The 18583-nt window shown below is 42.7% G+C and overlaps 1 protein-coding gene across 1 annotated transcript in view; it reads right to left on the bottom strand.

The window, feature by feature from the left end:
* ALDH16A1 (aldehyde dehydrogenase 16 family member A1) overlaps positions 1 to 18583 on the bottom strand; it is an 818106-nt gene that overhangs the window by 1682 nt on the left and 797841 nt on the right. The gene's annotated exons all lie outside the window — the stretch shown is intronic.

Genomic DNA, 18583 nt, shown 5'->3' with positions numbered 1-18583 from the left:
TATAGAGGATGCAATGCCTTCAGCAGCAAGCTTTAGAAATACGGGAGGTATATCATCTGGTGTATTAGAGCAGGGTTTGAGCTTCAGTAGTCTTTTTATCACTGAGCTAGAGATGGGATTAAGAGTGAAACTGGGAGTAGAAGGGATGTTGAGCTCATGGGTGTATGGGGAGCATGTAGAGACAGGAAAGGTAGTGGGGAGCATGTAGAGACAGGGAAGGTAGTGGGGAGCATGTACAGACAGGGAAGGTAATGGGGAGCATGTAGAGAGAGGGAAGGTAGTGGATAGCATGTAGAGACAGGGAAGGTAGTGGGGAGCATGTAGAGACAGGGAAGGTAGTGGGGAGCATGTAGAGACAGGGAAGGTAGTGGGGAGCATGTAGAGACAGGGAAGGTAGTGGGGAGCATGTACAGACAGGGAAGGTAATGGGGAGCATGTAGAGAGAGGGAAGGTAGTGGATAGCATGTAGAGACAGGGAAGGTAGTGGGGAGCATGTAGAGACAGGGAAGGTAGTGGGGAGCATGTAGAGACAGGGAAGGTAGTGGGGAGCATGTAGAGACAGGGAAGGTAGTGGGGAGCATGTACAGACAGGGAAGGTAGTGGGGAGCATGTACAGACAGGGAAGGTAGTGGGGAGCATGTAGAGACAGGGAAGGTAGTGGGGAGCATGTAGAGACAGGGAAGGTAGTGGGGAGCATGTAGAGACAGGGAAGGTAGTGGGGAGCATGTACAGACAGAGAAGGTAGTGGGGAGCATGTACAGACAGGGAAGGTAGTGGGGAGCATGTAGAGACAGGGAAGGTAGTGGGGAGCATGTAGAGATAGGGAAGGTAGTGGGGAGCATGTACAGACAGGGAAGGTAATGGGGAGCATGTAGAGAGAGGGAAGGTAGTGGGGAGCATGTAGAGATAGGGAAGGTAGTGGGGAGCATGTAGAGATAGGGAAGGTAGTGGGGAGCATGTAGAGACAGGGAAGGTAGTGGGGAGCATGTAGAGACAGGGAAGGTAGTGGGGAGAGAGGGAAGGTAGTGGAAATGTTTGGTGGAGCAGCATTATTTATGCTGCATGTAGCACAGGGAGAGCTAGCAGTAATGGCAGTTACAGTATTTATGAAGAAAGAGTTCAAGAGAGACTATTTCTTGAAAGGGTTTGTAATGATGTGGACATGGGTTGTTATTTGTGCCAGGGTTAAAGAATGATGAGACTGAATTCCAGAACTTTTGGCGGTTTTATTTGTGGTTAGACTGCAGTTTTAGATAGTATGTTTTTTATCTTTGTGAATACTCTTACCCCTTCCTCCAACACTCCTTCAAGCCTGTCCAAGTCTAGTTCTCCATTTCGCTTTTCGCATCAAATTTTCTCAGACAAATGGGTTTTAAAAGTTGTTCAGTGGGGTTACAAATGGCAGTGGGAAAGCCAACCTTCTTTGCAGGGAATCCTCCCTTCTCCTTCAAATAAGACTTTCCTGTTTCCTCCAGTCTGTCCAATGCTTTCTCTGGGGGTCAAAGCTGGTGCCACCAGATCAGAGGGGAAAATGTTTTTATTCAAGTTTTTTTTTTTTTCTGTACCAAAGATGGAGCTTTCTTTGAGACCAGTGCCTGACTTGTCCTTTCTCAGCCTGTTTGTAAAAGTGCCAAAGTTCAAACTGTTAACATTGCAAGGCCTGTTACCTCTCACTTATAAGAGGACATGCTGCAGGTATTAAAGGAAGCATATAAGTTTTCTGGTAACACTAAATTTGAAAGATACTTATCACATTCCCATTTCCAAAACTTTTTGAAGGTTTCTAAGGGTTTCTATGTCTGGGTTACATTATCGGTTAGCTATATTATTCTTTGGGTTATCTACTTCTCCAGCAGTGATCGCAAAGTGTCTAGCTTCTGTGAAAGCCCACTTGAGACTGCACAGCGTTCATAATTTTCCTTACGTAGAACACTAGCTTATCTTTGCAGTCTTTTTCCAGATGTTGGGAGTGCTTTACATGTGTAAAAAATCTTACCAATCTAGGTTTCTAGATCAGTACTCACAAATTATCTGCCATTCTTTCCCACAGGATTGTGTTTCTAAGATGCTTTCTAGATTTGTCAATGCAAGAGGCATTTCTTTATCCAGAGAAAGTTGTATCTGGAACCGTTCCTGAGTTTTCTGCAATCAGTCTCGGACCTAAGCCAAAGAATATCTCAGAATATTAGGGTTCATGGTGTCTATGATTCTCATGATTCCGCCTGCATTTGTGAAAAATGCAATGGCTTTTAAAGACTGGAAACAACATGCTCTCCCAATAGATATCCCAATTTCAATACTGGCCTTTGTAAAGAAAGAGCTTCTTGGAAAGAGAGAACAGATTTCTTTTAATCCAGGTCTCCACTTCTCTGTCACATCACCGGCTCAATCTCTTACAACAAATGCATCAGACTTTGCATGGGGAGCTGTATCAATGAGGTAAAGGTACAGGGCCTTTTGAACAAACTAGACAAAAGCACACAAATGTGAAGTAGATGTTAGCTGTCATCCATGTCATTAAATCTTGTCACACTCTGTGGTCTCCAAGACCTTTACATGTGATTACAGACAGCCCCACAGTAATGTAGTACATAAACAGGGAACACCTGGTTGCACCTCTGTGCAGGCTGGGTATGGTGGCTTGGGAGGTCTCTCTATGAGCCCTGTTTAACCCTCCAAGATTCCTACATTCTGTCAGAATAAAATGTAATGGCAGACAAGCTGAGCAAAACCAGGCCAGACCCTCATAAGTGGAAATTAAATTGGGGAGAGTCTTCCAGAAATCGATACATTCGTGGGAAAACACCTCAAGTAGATCTGTTTGGCACCCTTCAAAGTAAACTACTCTACAAATTCAGTTACAGGATTTCTTGCAAGTAGACCTGGAAAACAGATGTCTTTTCATTCCCTTGGATTAGAATGTTCCTATATGCTTTTCCATCCTTTCAACTGATTTTTGGAGTCACTTGAAGATTATGAAGGAATCCAGCGATCACTGTAGTGACTTCTTTTTGGCACAGGCAACTGTGATTCCCCCTTTTTATGGAACTGGCCAAAGGCAATTACCACAAGCTTTCTCACAGATTGTATTTACTCACATAAGATGGGAGGTCTGATACACTGCAGTTTGAAACAACTACAACTGGCTGCCTGGATGACTAAGTTTTGATATTTGTTAGTCATTTTTTATATGAGGATATGCAGCATGTATTAAAGGAGGCAAGAACGCCTGCTACTAGGAAATCTTGTTACTAAATGGAAAATATTTACTAGTTGGTGAGCAGTAATAACATTGGTCCTTTCTGTGATTTTGTAGCACTGGTTCTTAAATATATTTGTGGAATTACTACCCTCATACCTTCTTCTACTTAGACTTTTGTCATGCTGTTCTTAAAAGGGAGTTGACATTTAAGACCACCTATAAAACAGGTAGCACCATCTTGGGATCTTAACCTTTTGTTGGCACAGTTAACTCTCTCTACTTTGAACTTGCTCATCATGCTGATTTATGGTTTATTACTTGGAAGGCTATTATTCCTTGCTATGACATCTTGCAAGAAGAGTATCTGAGTTGCAAGCTTTTATGGTGGGTGAACCCTATTTGGCTTTCCACAGAGACAGGAGTACTTTAAGAACAAATCCCTCATTCATGCCAAAAGTTTTTTTCAGAATTTACTTTGAAACACTTCATCAATCTTCCTGTTTTTTTCTTGAACCTAAAAAACATGCAGTAAGGATGAGCACAGGCAAGTTTGGTATTATCTTGAAAGAACAAAGTAATTTAGAAAAGCTGAACAGCTATTTATTTCGTATGAGGGGACAAAGAAATGACAACCCGTGTCAAGCAGACTATAACCAGACAGTTGTCTCTTGTTATTTCCTTTCGTTATTCCCACTATGGTAAAAGAATTCCAGACAAGATTAAGGCACACTATACTAAAACCTTGTCTTCCTCAATGGCTTGTTGGAAAGGGATGGACACTAGATGCATTCTAAAGGTAGCTACTTGGTCCTCTGTGTATACTTTGACAGTGTATTGCAAACTGGATTCTTTTTATGGGTTCAGACAGGCTTTACCAGGACCATTCTCCCAGGGCTTCTAGACCCTAATCCTTTCTCCTCTTAGGCTATGAAAGCTATGGTAATTTACCTATATAGCTAAGCCTATTGTAGTATTGATTTACGATGAGCATAGCACTGTTTTGTAAATGTACTTAACATAACAGTAGATTTACAATTAAATCACTACTGCTGTAGTCACACCCTCCCTCCATTCCCCTTGTTTGTATATAGTTTTCTGAATGGAGGAGGGGCACTGACCACAACTCTGATCTGTGCTATATAGCAATAAGTATACTGTTTTCTTGTTTATTTTTACTAGTTATTGCTTATTCTTACCATTTACTGCACTTTTTATTGTCTGCTGCCTATTTTATTGCTATAAACTAATCTGCACTGTTGTACTACAACTGTCTGCCTTACTGGGCCTGTTAAATCACTTTTGTTACTGTCTCACTGTTTATAAAGCTTTTTTTTAGCTAGTTTCACCGTGTGAAAGGTATTAATTGGAAATTTCCCCCATTTGTTAAGCATCTGTTTGTTGTTCTGACTTTCCTGCCAAGGAATGTATCATATAATTGATTTGTTTGCAGTTAAAAGTATTCTCTAGAGTCTCAGTGCTCCTTTTTCTGTTTAAAACTTTAATTTAGTGTCTCACTGCTGTTTTTCTGCTGTGATAAACATTTCTGTAGTGTTTTCTGCTGTAGCATAGTTTCCCACCCTCCCTCTGTATTGTTGTCTTGTTCTTAAACTTGGTGGCTTTGCAGTTGCCCGCCCCCTACTGTAAATGTGATCTGGGACACTTCTCCCAGTCCAGTCTCATTAGCTCATTTTACCTAATACAGAAAGAATATTTGGGATGGCCAACCCCCTTAGTTTCTTAACACTGAATGATCTTCTGTTCCTCCTTTCTCCCTTTCCACTTAACACAAAAAAAACTTTATTCAGCTGCTTTTACAGCATTTGTGTTTCCTCCTTCTCCTATATTCTTCTTGCTTTTTTCAATTGCAGCTTTTCTCCTGCATTTATCACTGCTTGTTTTTAGCCTGTTTAAATTCTGTTATTCTAAGCCTCTTAGTTTTGGTTTAAGCACTTGGGCTTTAGGACTGCCCCTTATCTCTCTCTAGCCTCTCTCCCTCAGATTCTGACAAATATGGATGGACAATTTCCTACAGTTCCACCTGCCAGCCTGGTTGATATGGGCATCCTGAGGCAGTGTAGTAACTGCCTCATGTACACGGACAACCATCTACTACTACCACCTAGGAACACAATTTTTGAGAGATGCAATTACATTAAGAACCTAGAGTCTATGCTCTCTCACTCACAAGCCAGTATATCTGGCACTGAAAAGGTTACCAACACAATCAGTACACCTCAAACACCACCCACAACTACAGAACACACACCCACATATGCGGAGGTTCTCAACAAAAACCTAAACAAAGGAGACCTCAGAGGCAAAATCATATGCAAACTCCACAACCCTCTACACCACATACAATGCATAGTCCACACACCTGTGTCTCTCAACCACTAAGGCCTAATCATAAACCCAACATATCAGTCATAGGAGACTCCATTGTGAGGCACACAGATGTTTCTCTCACCAGGCTGGATAAGGAGAAAGTCACAGTTAGTTGTCCTTCAGGTGCCAGAATCTGTCATATCACACATACACTCAAGTCTCTCAACAGCAGGTACTATTATGACTGTCATAGTCCATGTTGGGGTCAATGACTTGAGATGGACCTCCCTGGACTATATGAAGAGAGATATGATTGAGCTCGCTGAATATGTGTCCGAGGCAGGTATGTCTTTAGCATTAAGCAGCATTCTACCATCACCCAGAATGATGCCTCAATACAAACAGAAAATGACTGACTTTAACAATTGCTTTAGTTTCTGGTATCATTCCAGGGGGATCCAGTACCTGACAGCCTGAGAAGATATGATTGACAGACAATGATGCTTTGCTAGAGATGGTCATCTGTCTCACTTGGACTTCAGGCTTCGGGCAAAGGCCCTTGCCTCCCCAATAGTGCCTTTTTTAGGAAAAGTCATGAGGTTGATACAACCAACATAAAGACTGCAACAAAATGCAAATTAAAGGTCATGCTACTAAACACTAAGAGTCTAAACATGAAACTACACTCATTGCAAGCCATCTTAACCCTGGAATATGCGGACATTAGTGCAGTCACAGAAACCGGGTTCAAAGCTGCAGAGAGCACCCCAGCCTTACCTGGTTACTCATCCTATCATACATTCAGACCCAAACCATGGGCAGCAAAGCCAAAGGAGGCATAGTTTCAATATATATTAAAGACACACACAGCTCCAGGCTGGTCAAACAGTACGACGCACAGGAGACACTCTAGGTGCAGTTAACCATTGATAAGGCCCCTATTCAAATCATAGATAACTACAGGCCCACAAATGTGACTCAAGATGCCCACTCCACCTATCTGTACCTTTTCGCAGCTATCAAGATTCAACCCTTTGCCCTGATCCTGGGTAACTTTACCCAACCATAGACTGGAAAAACTACTCATGCCAGAACACAAATGCCCAGAGATTCCTTGATTTTATCAATGCAAATGCCTTGGAACAGCTAGTCGATACCCCCACAAGAGGTGATAATATCTTGGACTTGGTATTAACCACCATGAGTAACCACTGCAGCACCCCTACAGTATCATCCTCCCTGGTAAGATCCAACCATAAAGCGGTCACTTACGAAGCCAGCAGTTCCCCTGACCGACCGCAAGCTAGGGTCAGACAAAAAAACTTTTCCAAAGCTGATTCCAACCTCCTGAGGGATGCTATAAACAGCTTCACAGCCCCCTTCCCTGATGTAGGAACTGGCACTAATGTCCAATTGTACAAAAAAGTACTATACGTGCACTTGTACAGATGCATGGAATCAGGAGTACCTGACAGGACAAAATCATCCTCTGCAAGGAAGAGTAAACCTGTCTGCTGGACATCTGCAATAAATAAACTATATAACAAGGATGAAATTGCTGTCCAGGACCAGGAAGAAGCAGGTGCCCAATTGGAAGCAATCTTTCCTTAGCCTGATCAAGCAAGTAAGAGCACTAATGAAATCCTCTAAAGTAAACTTTGAGTCCAAATTGGCCACATCTATTAGAGACAATCATAAAGTCTTCTTCACATATGTCCGCAATCTCAAAGGAAGCATCCAGATCTGTTCAGAACTGGTGGTTATGGACACCACATACAAAATGCTGTAGATATAGCCAAACTACTAATTGGCAGATTCAGCAAAAACTTCATCCCTCTGTCCCCCATCAGTAAATCAGGACATCCCCAGTATCTGGTCCCCTTCCCTTATCTCTATGGAACAGTTCATCACTGCCCTCTCAAAGGTAAAAATATAGCCTCCATGGGACCTGATAACTTCCCAGACTGCATCCTGCATGAATTCAGGCTTGAACTTGCAGCGCCATTAGGCACCCTATTCAACCAAAGCCTGAGTACCAGCTTTGTCCCAGATGAGTGGAGGAGAGCCACTGTCATCCCTTTTCACAAAGGTGAAGCATCCACCTGTCCGGGAAATTACAGACCCATCAGCCTAACTAGCCTGATTTGCAAAGCCATGGAATGGATTATCATGTACCTCATTAACAGTGATACTGGCAACCTCCAAACACTTGACCCCACAAGGTTTGTCTTTGTCAGGAGGAGGTCATGTCTGTTAAATATGGTTGACTTCTTTGAGACAGTCACCAAAGCCATGGATGAGGGGAAGACGGTGCACATCACCTACCTTGACCTGGACAAAGCCTTCAACACTATTCCCCACTCAGGCTATAATAGATAAACTCTCTCAAATAGGCATCAATTCATATGTTACCAGATAAGTACCAAACTGGATCACTGATGGAACCCACCTAATCAAAATAGGGGAAGCCACCTCAAGCAGTACACCAGTAATGAGCGGCATACCCCACAGATCGGTCTTGGGGCCTCTGTTATTCAGGATATACTTCTCTGAGGTGCAGGCCAAAACCAATGGGTTATGGCTGACCAGGTCTGCAGATGACTGCAAGTTGGGTGCAGTCATCAATTTCCAAAGTGATGTGGACGTCCTCCAAGCGGTTCTCACTCAATGATTGGTGCCAGAAACATAGCCTCAAGCTGAATGCCAAATAATGCATCATCATCCCCTTTGAGGAGAGTGATGTCCCCACATATTATCACATTAATAACAATGTCGTAAGCATGCAATCAGCCGTGAGGGAGTTGGGCACCCAGGCTGATAGCAACCTGACTTTTGACCACCATGTTGCTTCCATTGTACGGAAAGCTTTCTACATGACCCAACTCATATGTAAAGGTATCTCACCCAAGGACAAAGAGGTCATAAAATCCCTGTATATTTCCCTTATAAGACCAATTATTGAGTACAAAGCCACCAGTGACATGCACCTCATAAAGCACATGCAGCAGCTGGAGAGACCACAGAGGGTCCTCACCAGGAGAATCCAGGGCCTCAAACATCTGCCCTACACAGACAGACTAAAAACCCTGTCCCTCTATTCAGTTTCATACAGACTCCTCAGAGGTGACCTCTGTCTGGCATACAAAGCAATCTCAGACCTCGCCTTGATGGGAATGCTGCACATCCATATGTCAAGCTCGACTCGAGAAACCCACATGCTCGACCTCAACCTGGTCTGTAACATCAATAGGACTTGTTGGCAGGACATATTTGTGTCCCAGAGACTCCCCCATCTGTGGAGCAGACTCCCCTCTCCACGTCCAGCAGAGTACCTCATTCTCCACTTTTAAGCGCAACCTGGATAACTGGATGGGAAACAGAAAAAAACACCCCTGGGATTCCACCTGTGTCTCTGCTGACTTGTCTAAACATGGGCTAAACTCTTGGCTAGGGTTACAAGGGCCTCAGGGCCAATAGCCTAGTAACTTTCTCTGATCCTAAGTTAAGTATTCATACTTTTCTGTTTCTCAGGACAGTAACCTTTCTCTATTTGGTTGGCAAGAATGTTGTGAAGGTTTCTGGAACACAGGCTGCTGTTTTCTCCCTCAGGAGCTCAAGCTGGCAACAGCGTGGGTGCATGAGGTGGAGAGAACCAAAGGCTTTGGAAGAGTGACAGGCTGCTACATCCTTGACAAGCTATGACCTATACAGCTAAGGCTACTGTAGCAATGACTTAATCGAACATCTACTGTTATGGTAAGTGCACTTACACAATTATAATTTCTGCATACATGCATGATCTTATCTAACCCCACAGTTCTTGGGACTTTGGACTGTATGCAGCATTAGCTGGTTTTCCTACATTGTTACATGTTGCTGCTGAACAGAATGTTCTGTGTTAATTCATTGTAGTTTTATGTTCTTGCAATTCATTTTTTTTCCAACTAATTTTTCTTATTTATAGTAATCTTGTTTTTTTATTAATACTGCAACTTTTCAGGTTTCTTGCTCTGCCAGGAGCTTTAGCCACTCACAACAGTCAAATGGTAAATAAGCAAATAAATGTCAGAAAGCAGGACATTGGATTACAGCAAATGGTTAATGAGTTTGTTAGATGGAATTCTTCACCAGCCCATGTGAAGAATTAATCTATGTGGAGAGATGAACCTCAGAGCTTGCTAGCTTTTCTGCCATTTGATCTGCCTGATTTTACAAACTTCTAAGTTTATGTCACCAGGGACTTTGTTTCTGGTAACCACTATGTTATTTTATCTTAGAGCTGTAGAGTTTCATGACACAAGATCTTGTATGATTTTTCACATGGACCATGCTTCTGTTTTGATGTGCCAGTTTTCTCCCTAATGTTGTGTCTGGGGTCTTTCTTAGCAGACAGTTTATCTTTCGTTATTCTTTCTGAAGAATTGTAACAAATTAAAACTTATCTGCACAGCCAGTTTTATTTGCAATTTTTCAGATTGCAAGAGTACAAGATGACAGAAGAGCCATTTAACTTCTTTGCTCCCAGTAGAAAGGATAACAACATTGCTATTTAAGTAACTAGCATGCTACTTTGCCTTATGAAGTCGTGTGAAATGTGCTTGAAATTGCAGATTAAGTGCATTTCTCTATGGGGGGGGGGGGGGGTGCCTTCTGGTGCTTCCTTTGGGAATGTCTTTCTGGAGGACATCTACAGTACAAACAGCTACTCAGGGTATACCCTTACAAATCTGTGTAGCTTGGAACTCTTCTCAACTCAGTGGAAAGGCAGTCCTTCAAAGTAATTTGTGCTGAAGCCTTTCCTTTTCAGCACAGGTTCATTCGTTTGACTTTTGAGTGTTCTCCTTGCGACTCTACACAAATGGTAAACCCATCACAAAGGTCCAATCAAAGAATGATGTAACAAATACAAGTTCCCTCTATATCAGTTGCTTAGTATTTTTTGTCCCATTAGACAAGCCAATCCCAGCTATGGTCACAAGGTTACAATACAGTCTTTTTGTGAGTTAATAGGTTCATAACAAGAAAGGTCCTTAGAAATTAACTATTGTAAGAAGTAAAGAGTAGTCATAGCTCCTAGACTTATTCACTTCCCATTTGTTTTCTTAAAATGGGTACTTGTTACAACTACATAGCTTACATGTTTTAATCTCTCATCTGTCAGAAATGTTCTTCCACTCTATAAGCATGCTGTTGTCTCCTGTCACCCTAAAGATCCACACCGACCGTTTTCACAAGTCTGCAGATCTCTTTATCAACCTATGCCAAAATACCGTAGTAGTATGAAATAGTATGTGTAATCAAACTCAATAAAACATTAGCAAGTGGAAAGTCTATCACATCTGCAACAGGGGTTTAGAAATGAGTTTAATACTATTGCAGCCAGAGGTTCTTCAGACAGCAGCAAAATTCAATGACATGAAGAGATCTTTCAAGACAGTCAATCTGTTTTTATTTTGCAAACTTCAGTCCCAAAGATGTCTGAAGATACTATTCAGTGTGGTTTACAAGTTAGGTAGAGGTTAAAATGTTCATGTCTCTCGTGGGAAATATCAATAAAAAGAGATCTGTAAAATGGTTACCCCACAGAGTTTGGCACTATCACCTACACTATTCTGACTCCGTGTTAATGATTTAGCCATTAAGATCCCATGTAAGAGTATCAAAATGCACATCTGGTACAACCTCCATCTCGGTACAAAAAAGCTGTGCAACTTCTTAACATGCTGCAGTGTTACTGCACAAATACAGACTTACACTTACTGCCCAAAGAACAGCAAAGTACAGTTGTGTACCTACCATAAATGTAGATGTTCGAGTGTATTCACTGTTGCACTCATTACACTTGGGTTATCCTGCTGGCAGGCTACCCGCAGTCGGCCTGAATTCCAAAGTCCTGGTCCGGCGTCGGTTGCTGTCGCCTCTTCCCTGACGTCAGTGCGCCAGGGGTATAAAAGATGCAGCAGACGCCAATTTCTTCAGTTATTCTTGCCCCAGATGTCAGGTTCCCCCAAAAGGACAGGCTAAAAAACATTGCTTATAAAAGCATGCACTAAAATAAACAATACCTTCATCTACAAGCAAATACATCACATAGGTTGTATAGGATAGAGAAGTACAGATAAGTCCCAGCAAAGAAAAGGGGGATGGTGGGTGGGTAACCTGGACTGCAACAGTGAATACACTCGAACATCTACATTTATGGTAGGTACACAACTGTACTATATTCATCGTGTTTCACTGTTGCAGTCATTACACTTGGGTTGAATCCCAAAGCTGAGGTTGGGCGGCTGGGTCTAAATAGAATTAGGAGTGGCTATAAGGTCCTGTAGAACTGCAGTGGCAAAGCCTACTCTGGATTTAGAGTAAAGAGGTAAGTGGTAGTGCTTAGTAAAAGTGTGCACTGAAGTCCAAGTTGCAGACTCCAAAATATCCTTGGTTGGTACTCCTCTGAGGAAGGCTGCTGAGGTGGCTGCTGCTCTGGTAGAATGTGGTCTAATGCCCTTAGGCACTGACTTGCCATGTTGTGAATAGCAGAAGCGAATGCAGTGTCCTATCCATTTTGAAATAGTCTGCTTTGAGATAGCCTTTCCTTGTGATCCTGCAGCATATGCCACTAAAAGTTGCTCAGTCTTTCTGAAAGCTTTAGTTTTGTCCAAGTAGAATCGTAGCTGTCTGTGTATGTCCAAAGAATGCAGAAGTCTCTCCCCTTTATTCTGTGGGTTTGGGAAAAAGTAGGCAAATGAATGGTTTGGTTAAGAGCCACACTGGACACTACCTTAGGCATAAATGTTGGGTTTGTCCTTAGAGAAACCCTGTCCGGATGGAAGATAATAAAAGGTTCCACAGCCATTAATGCCTGTAACTTTGAGACTCTTCTTGCTGAAGTTATTGCTAGGAGCAGAGTTGTTTTCCATAATAAGAATTTTATCTCAGCTGTATTGGCTGGCTTGAAAGGTGGCTGTGTGAGTTTTTCTAAGACAAAATTGAGGTCCCATGCAGGTATTGGTGCTCTCCTTGGAGGTCTTATATTTTTGGCCCCCCTGAGGAACTGCCTAAGCAGTGGATGTGAAAAAATAGGTGGGTCTGTATTGTAATGAGCTGAAATGGCAGAGGCATGGATCTTAATTGATGAGAAGGATAGGCCTTTGTCCAGCATCTCAGTTAGATATTGTAAAATCTGAGGAATATTTGGAACAAGCGTGTCAATTCCTTGTGTCTGGTTCCAAGCACAGAATATCTTCCATTTTTCTGCATAAGATTTTCTGGTGCTGGGCCTCCTGGCCTCCAAAATAACATCCATAACCGCTTTAGAGAGAGGTGTATTCTGAATGGTTACATTATCCGCCATGCAGCTAGATTTAGGGTCCTGAGTTGGCTGTGCAGGATCTGATTGTTTTGTTGGGTCAGTAAATGAGGAATTTGAGGCAATGTCCAAGCAGGGCCTTGGGACAAGCTCCTTAGGATTGGGTACCAGTGTTGGCGTGGCCAATCTGGGGCAATTAGTATAATTTGCGGCTCCTCTTGTCTGACCTTTAAGAGTACCTTGGGTAGGAGAGGCAGTGGAGGAAAGGTATATACTGTAAGGTTGTTCCAGCTGAATGACAAGGCATCCACCTTTCATGCTTGTTTGTGATAAGTCCTTGTGCAGAATCTCTGAAGTTGGCAGTTGTGAGGGGAGGCAAAAAGATCTATGTCTGGGTATCCCCATTTCCTTGTTATCATGCTGAAGATTTGTGGATCTAGCTTCCACTCGTGAGGATCCATGAAGTTTCTGCTTAGTTCATCTGCCAGAACATTTGTTTTTCCTGGCAGGAATTGTGCTTGCAGGTGTACTTGGTAGGTCAATGCTGTGTTCCACAAAATCATGGCTTGTCTGCAGAGGGGATAGGAATGTGTGCCCCCCTGCTTGTTTATGTACCACATAACTGTGGTATTGTCTGTCTTTATCAGCAGCTGTCCTGGATGAAGTAGGTCTTTGAAGGCTGTCAGGGCATTTTGTACAGCTAGCATCTCTTTTTGATTGATGTGAAGATGCCTTTGGCTTGGAGGCCATGTGCCCTGAATACATTTTCCTGCCATGTGGGCCCCGCAGGCATAATCTGACACATCTGTTGTTAGTGTTTGCCTGGCTGTGGGTAAAGTGAATGGCTGTCCCTTGTTGTGGTGACAGGCCTGTGCCCACCATCGAAACTCCTGTTGCAGGCAGGGAATGAGTGAAATTAATGATTCCAGGCTGTGGCAATATTGAGTCCAAACACTTTTTAGGTACCATTGCAGTTTCCTCATATGCAGCCTTGCATATGGAATTAGCAGAATGCAGGAGGCCATGTAGGCCAGAGCCTGCAGAATTTTTCTTGCAGATAACTGGGTCTTTGTTGCCATGCATTCGAAGTAAGAAGTCAGTTGCCTTTGTTTGTCTGGCGTGAGATAAGCCATCTGGGCAGTTGTATTTAAGCTTGCACCCAGGAATATTATCTCTTGAGAGGGTACTAGTTTTGATTTCTTTTCATTTACTGTGTACCCTAGGCAAATTAGTAATCTTTTTACAAACGCCAGATGCTTTAGTAGATTGTCTTTGGTCTCTGCTTGAATAAGGCAGTCGTCCAAGTACGGATATATTTGAATTCCTCTTTGTCTGCAAAATGCAATTACTGGTGCCAGGCATTTTGTGAAGACCCTGGGCGCAGTAGATAAGCCAAAGGGCAGTGCAGATAATTGGTAGTGCATTGAGCCAGCTATGAATCTGAGGTATCTTCTGCAAGATTGTCTGATTGGGACATGCAGGTATGCCTCTTTGAGGTCCAAAGTTACAAGCCAAGCCTTCTTGTCCAGCATGGGCAGAAGCTGCTGTAGAGTCAACATTTTGAATTTCGGAACGTCCACAAAAGTATTTAGGATTGACAGGTCCAGAATTGGTCTCCATGCTTTGTCCTTTCTTGGTACTAAGAAAAGTCTTGAGTAAAATCCTTGTCCCTGCTCTTGGTGTGGCACTGGCTGAATGGCCATCATGTCCATGAGAGATGAAACTTGTTTTTGTGCCTCTGCCCACTGATTGTGTGGCAGGTCTGGCATAACTTTTGCCTTTGGAAGGGTGTGAAAGTGGAACCTGTAGCCCTGAGAGACTATATTTAGGACCCATTTGTCCTGGGTGATCGTGTGCCAATTTTGTGAAAAAAGTGCTGGCTTTCCCCCTAATTGTGCTGCCAAAAGATAAGTGCTTAGCATTGGTAGAGGGAAGTCATTGGGACTGTTAACTATACGGCTGTGATTTGTCTTCTCCGCTTTTGGAGGTAGAAGCACCCCATTGTTTGGGCCTGTATGAGCCCTGGGGCTGTTGTTTGCCTCTAGGGCATCTGTATCTGCCTCTTTGTGGCCTGTCTGACATGGGAAAGGACCAATTCTTAGAAGGCCAGTTCCTGCTAAATCTGGGTGGCTGTACCTGTAAGAAATCCTTCACTGTCTGCATAGATTTAGCTTTATCCTCCATTTTCTTCAACACCTTTTCTGCCTTAACACCAAACAAAATATCATGCTGTAATGGAGCATCCATTAATTTTGCTTTAACGTGATCTGGCAGAGTCTGTTCCTTTAACCAAGCATGCCTTCTAATAACAGAACCTGTTACAGCGGCCCTGCAAGAGGCCTCCAGTGAATCATAACCACATTGCAAAGTATGTTTTCCCTCTTGTTCAGCTGCATGCAATAAATCCTGCAATTCCTTGTTCTCAGAACATTCAGAATTTGACAACATTTTCTGTTTTAACAGACATTAAGTATTGCTGATATTTAAGCATATGAAACTAACAATTTAAAGCCCTTATAGCCAAGGTAGCAGAAGTGTAAACTTTTTTCCCCCATCTGTCCAGTGCCCTAGAATCTCTATCTGAGGGGACAGGGTTTTTTGCAGTAGCAGCCTTGACCCCCTTGGGACCCTGAGAAATAGTTTCTGGGTCAGCAGCAGGGTTTTTATATAGAAATGTATGAGAATCTGGAAACCTGTAGTATCTGTCCGGCTTAACAGGTGCAGCAGATAGAGTCAGGAGACAGGCCGGACTCTGAAAATACATCATCTACAATGTCTAGAACAGGTGGAATAGCAAGAGGTCTGTGCTGAGGTAGTAGAAGAAAGTCTCTGAGCCTTTTCTTAGAATCTGAATAATCTTGGCTCTCCCAGTGGAAATGCTTCCTCATGGTATGCAGGGTTTCCCCAAATGAGTAATCCTCAGGAGGAGAAGCTGAAGGAATAGATTCTTCAGCATCAGTATCCTCAGGGAGGAATAGAGTATCCCTGTTCTGAAGAGGAATCAGAGGAAATGGAAACCTGATCAGAGGAATCATATTCAGTATCTTGCCTAGGCCTCTTATCAGGAGGGGGATGGGAACCCCTGATCAAAGTAATTAGGTCTTCGGTCATTTTGAGCATCTGTTTCTTAGGCATGGAAGTCTGTCCTGGAGAATGCTGTACTTGTTTCCTTGTCTTTAAAACTGTTTTAGTCTTTGTCTTGGATGCTGAAGATGGCTTGATGTAAAGCTGTGTAGGTCTGAAAACACCCTCAGAAGCTGATGCCTGCTCAACGGCTCCGGACCCATCTGAGGGATTAGTTTCCGAAGGGCCAATACCTTGAGTATCCAGAGGCCTAGCTGTCTCCATGTGGGAGTCAGAGGCGGCCTGTGGCTCTGAGGTAGCAGGTGTCAGGGGCTCTGAAAGTGCCTCACTGAGAACCGGCGACTGGCCTAGAAGAGGCTTCGTCATCGGTTTTGGACCTCGGATGCCTGTCCTTTTCTTTTTCCTTGCGCTTTTTATGAATTCCGGTCATCGGTTGTTCCGACGGCATTATATAGTTAAACCTTCGGCCAAAGTAATGAAAAGCAAAATTGTACTGACGCTTAATAGTGCGTTGGTTAAATCTAGCACAAAACCGACAACTAGCAATGTCGTAATCAGGGCCTAGGCAAGGAATACAGTAAGAATGAAAATCCTTATGAGGTATTTGCTTCCCACAAGAAATACAATTGTTAACTTTTTCTGACATCGGTCTGGAGCAAGAAAAAAGTTTCCCCAACGGGGTACTTAGCTTTATAGAAGACTTCGGATCTGAAATTCAATTTCAAAAATCTCAGGAGTCGGCCGACCGGCACTTGTGAACTGCTTTTGCTTCGGGCATCACGTGGCAAGAAAGAATGGAGAAAATGGTGTTGGCTGCATTTTTTATACCCCTGGCACACGGACATCAGGGAAGAGGCGACAGCAACCGATGCCGGACCAGGACTTTGGAATTCAGGCCGACTGCGGGTAGTCTGCCAGCAGGATAATCCAAGTGTAATGACTGCAACAGTGAAACACGATGAACATCTTTCCTTCCATGAACCCCATGAACACTTTTATGTTAATACTTCTGTATGCCTCTCTCTCTACACCAGATAACCAGAAATGATCAATCAAGAGCTTTACAAATAGTCAGCATCTGGCTTGACCACCACTTTTTCTTGAAGCACCAAACGAATTCAGCTGCTGGCAAAGTTCTCAAGCTCCACGGCTTCTTTTGTAAGATCTCTTTTTTTTTTTTTGTTAAAAATAATAAAATAAAAGGAACTTGAATAATGGAGATTTGCTATGCTGGTAATGTATAACTAGAAGATTCTCAATAGGCTACGGCCTTCAAATGTTAAGATAAATAAAATGTAAGCTGATCCTATGATGCAGGTGAGATAAGGGAGAGTACCGGCACAAGGCAAGCAGTGCATTGTGATGTACTGTCTGAGATGGTCACTGATACAAAGAAATACTATTAGAACATACGCTGCAGCAGTGGCAAGTGAGGCAGACAGCGAGAGAAAGCATGAGATTACGGTCAAGTGGAAGCCATTAATAAGAAATTAGAAGCCTGTATAAAGGAAATAAGAAACTACAAGTCTGAGATATATCTTTATGGCACAATGTAGTTAAACTGCATAGATTTGTGGTACAAGAAATTAGCTTTATTTGTGTAAAGTGCTATTTAGGAATAATATTTTTCAGACATTTGAGCAGAATACCCTAGGGAAGCCAAGAATAAATGGATGACCAGGTAGGCTGCATTAATAAAGGTACGGTGGGATGTCGGTGAAGAAGCTGGGCTACCGGTAAAGCCTTGAGAAAGGCTGTGCATACCGGAGAGCTTGTGGTTGAAGGCTGAGTAAAGCCTTTAGAAAGGCTTCGTATACAGGTCGTAGTTCCAGCTGGTCAGGTCGCCTGGTGAGAGGAACCACTAGTGCAGCAGCTAGAAATCAAAGATGAAACACACAGAAAAAACAGGCAAAACAACGTAAATGTGGCTCGGCTAAGGAGGTCTGCTCGCCGTGGTGGCAAAACAATCAACGTAGTCGAAGTTCAGATTCTAGAAGGTCGTACTTTATTGAAGTAAAAAGTACCAGAAGTAAAAGTACCCCAGGTACTCTTATAAAAGGAAATCCTCAGGATCACTCTTTCCATTAAGGAACTATGCTTCGATGGTGATTGTACTTCTAGTACTTTTTACTTCAATAAAGTAACCGGAGAACCTCTTGCTGTGAGGCGGCAATGCTAACCGCTGCACCACTGTGGCCACCCACAAAGTATTCATAACAAAATTTCTAATTTTCCTACCTGGATCACCTATAATCAACCCAGACCTGGCTAAAACCCTAAATTAAAGACTCAGAATTTCTCCCCTAGGCTTTCAAACAATAAGAGCTGATAAGCCTAACAAAAAAGGTGGTGGTGTAGCACTAATTCTTCCTAACACCTTCCACATAATTTCTTATACAAATCCTGTTCCCCAGTTCACTAATGCCAACATTCTTATGTCTTTCCTAAAAATGAACAACTGCAAAAAACAATGTATCATAGTTCTCTACTTACCTCCTGGAAAAAATATACCCTTATTAGAAGAAATCCTTGCCTGGATATCTACTAATATAAAAATGAAATGGTTATCCTAGGTGATGTAAATAGCAACTGGCTAAACCTCAGGTGCAACAACCTCGCCGCTAATATTAATCAATTGAACTTCACGTTATTCCTCTTATTAATACATT

Source organism: Protopterus annectens, chromosome 17.part0 (genome assembly GCF_019279795.1).
Source record: "Protopterus annectens isolate FY-2018-M chromosome 17.part0, PAN1.0, whole genome shotgun sequence".
Classification (NCBI taxonomy): Eukaryota; Metazoa; Chordata; order Ceratodontiformes; family Protopteridae; genus Protopterus; species Protopterus annectens.
The sequence above is the reverse complement of the archived record's forward strand: the minus strand, read 5'-3'. Positions and strand labels throughout refer to the sequence as shown.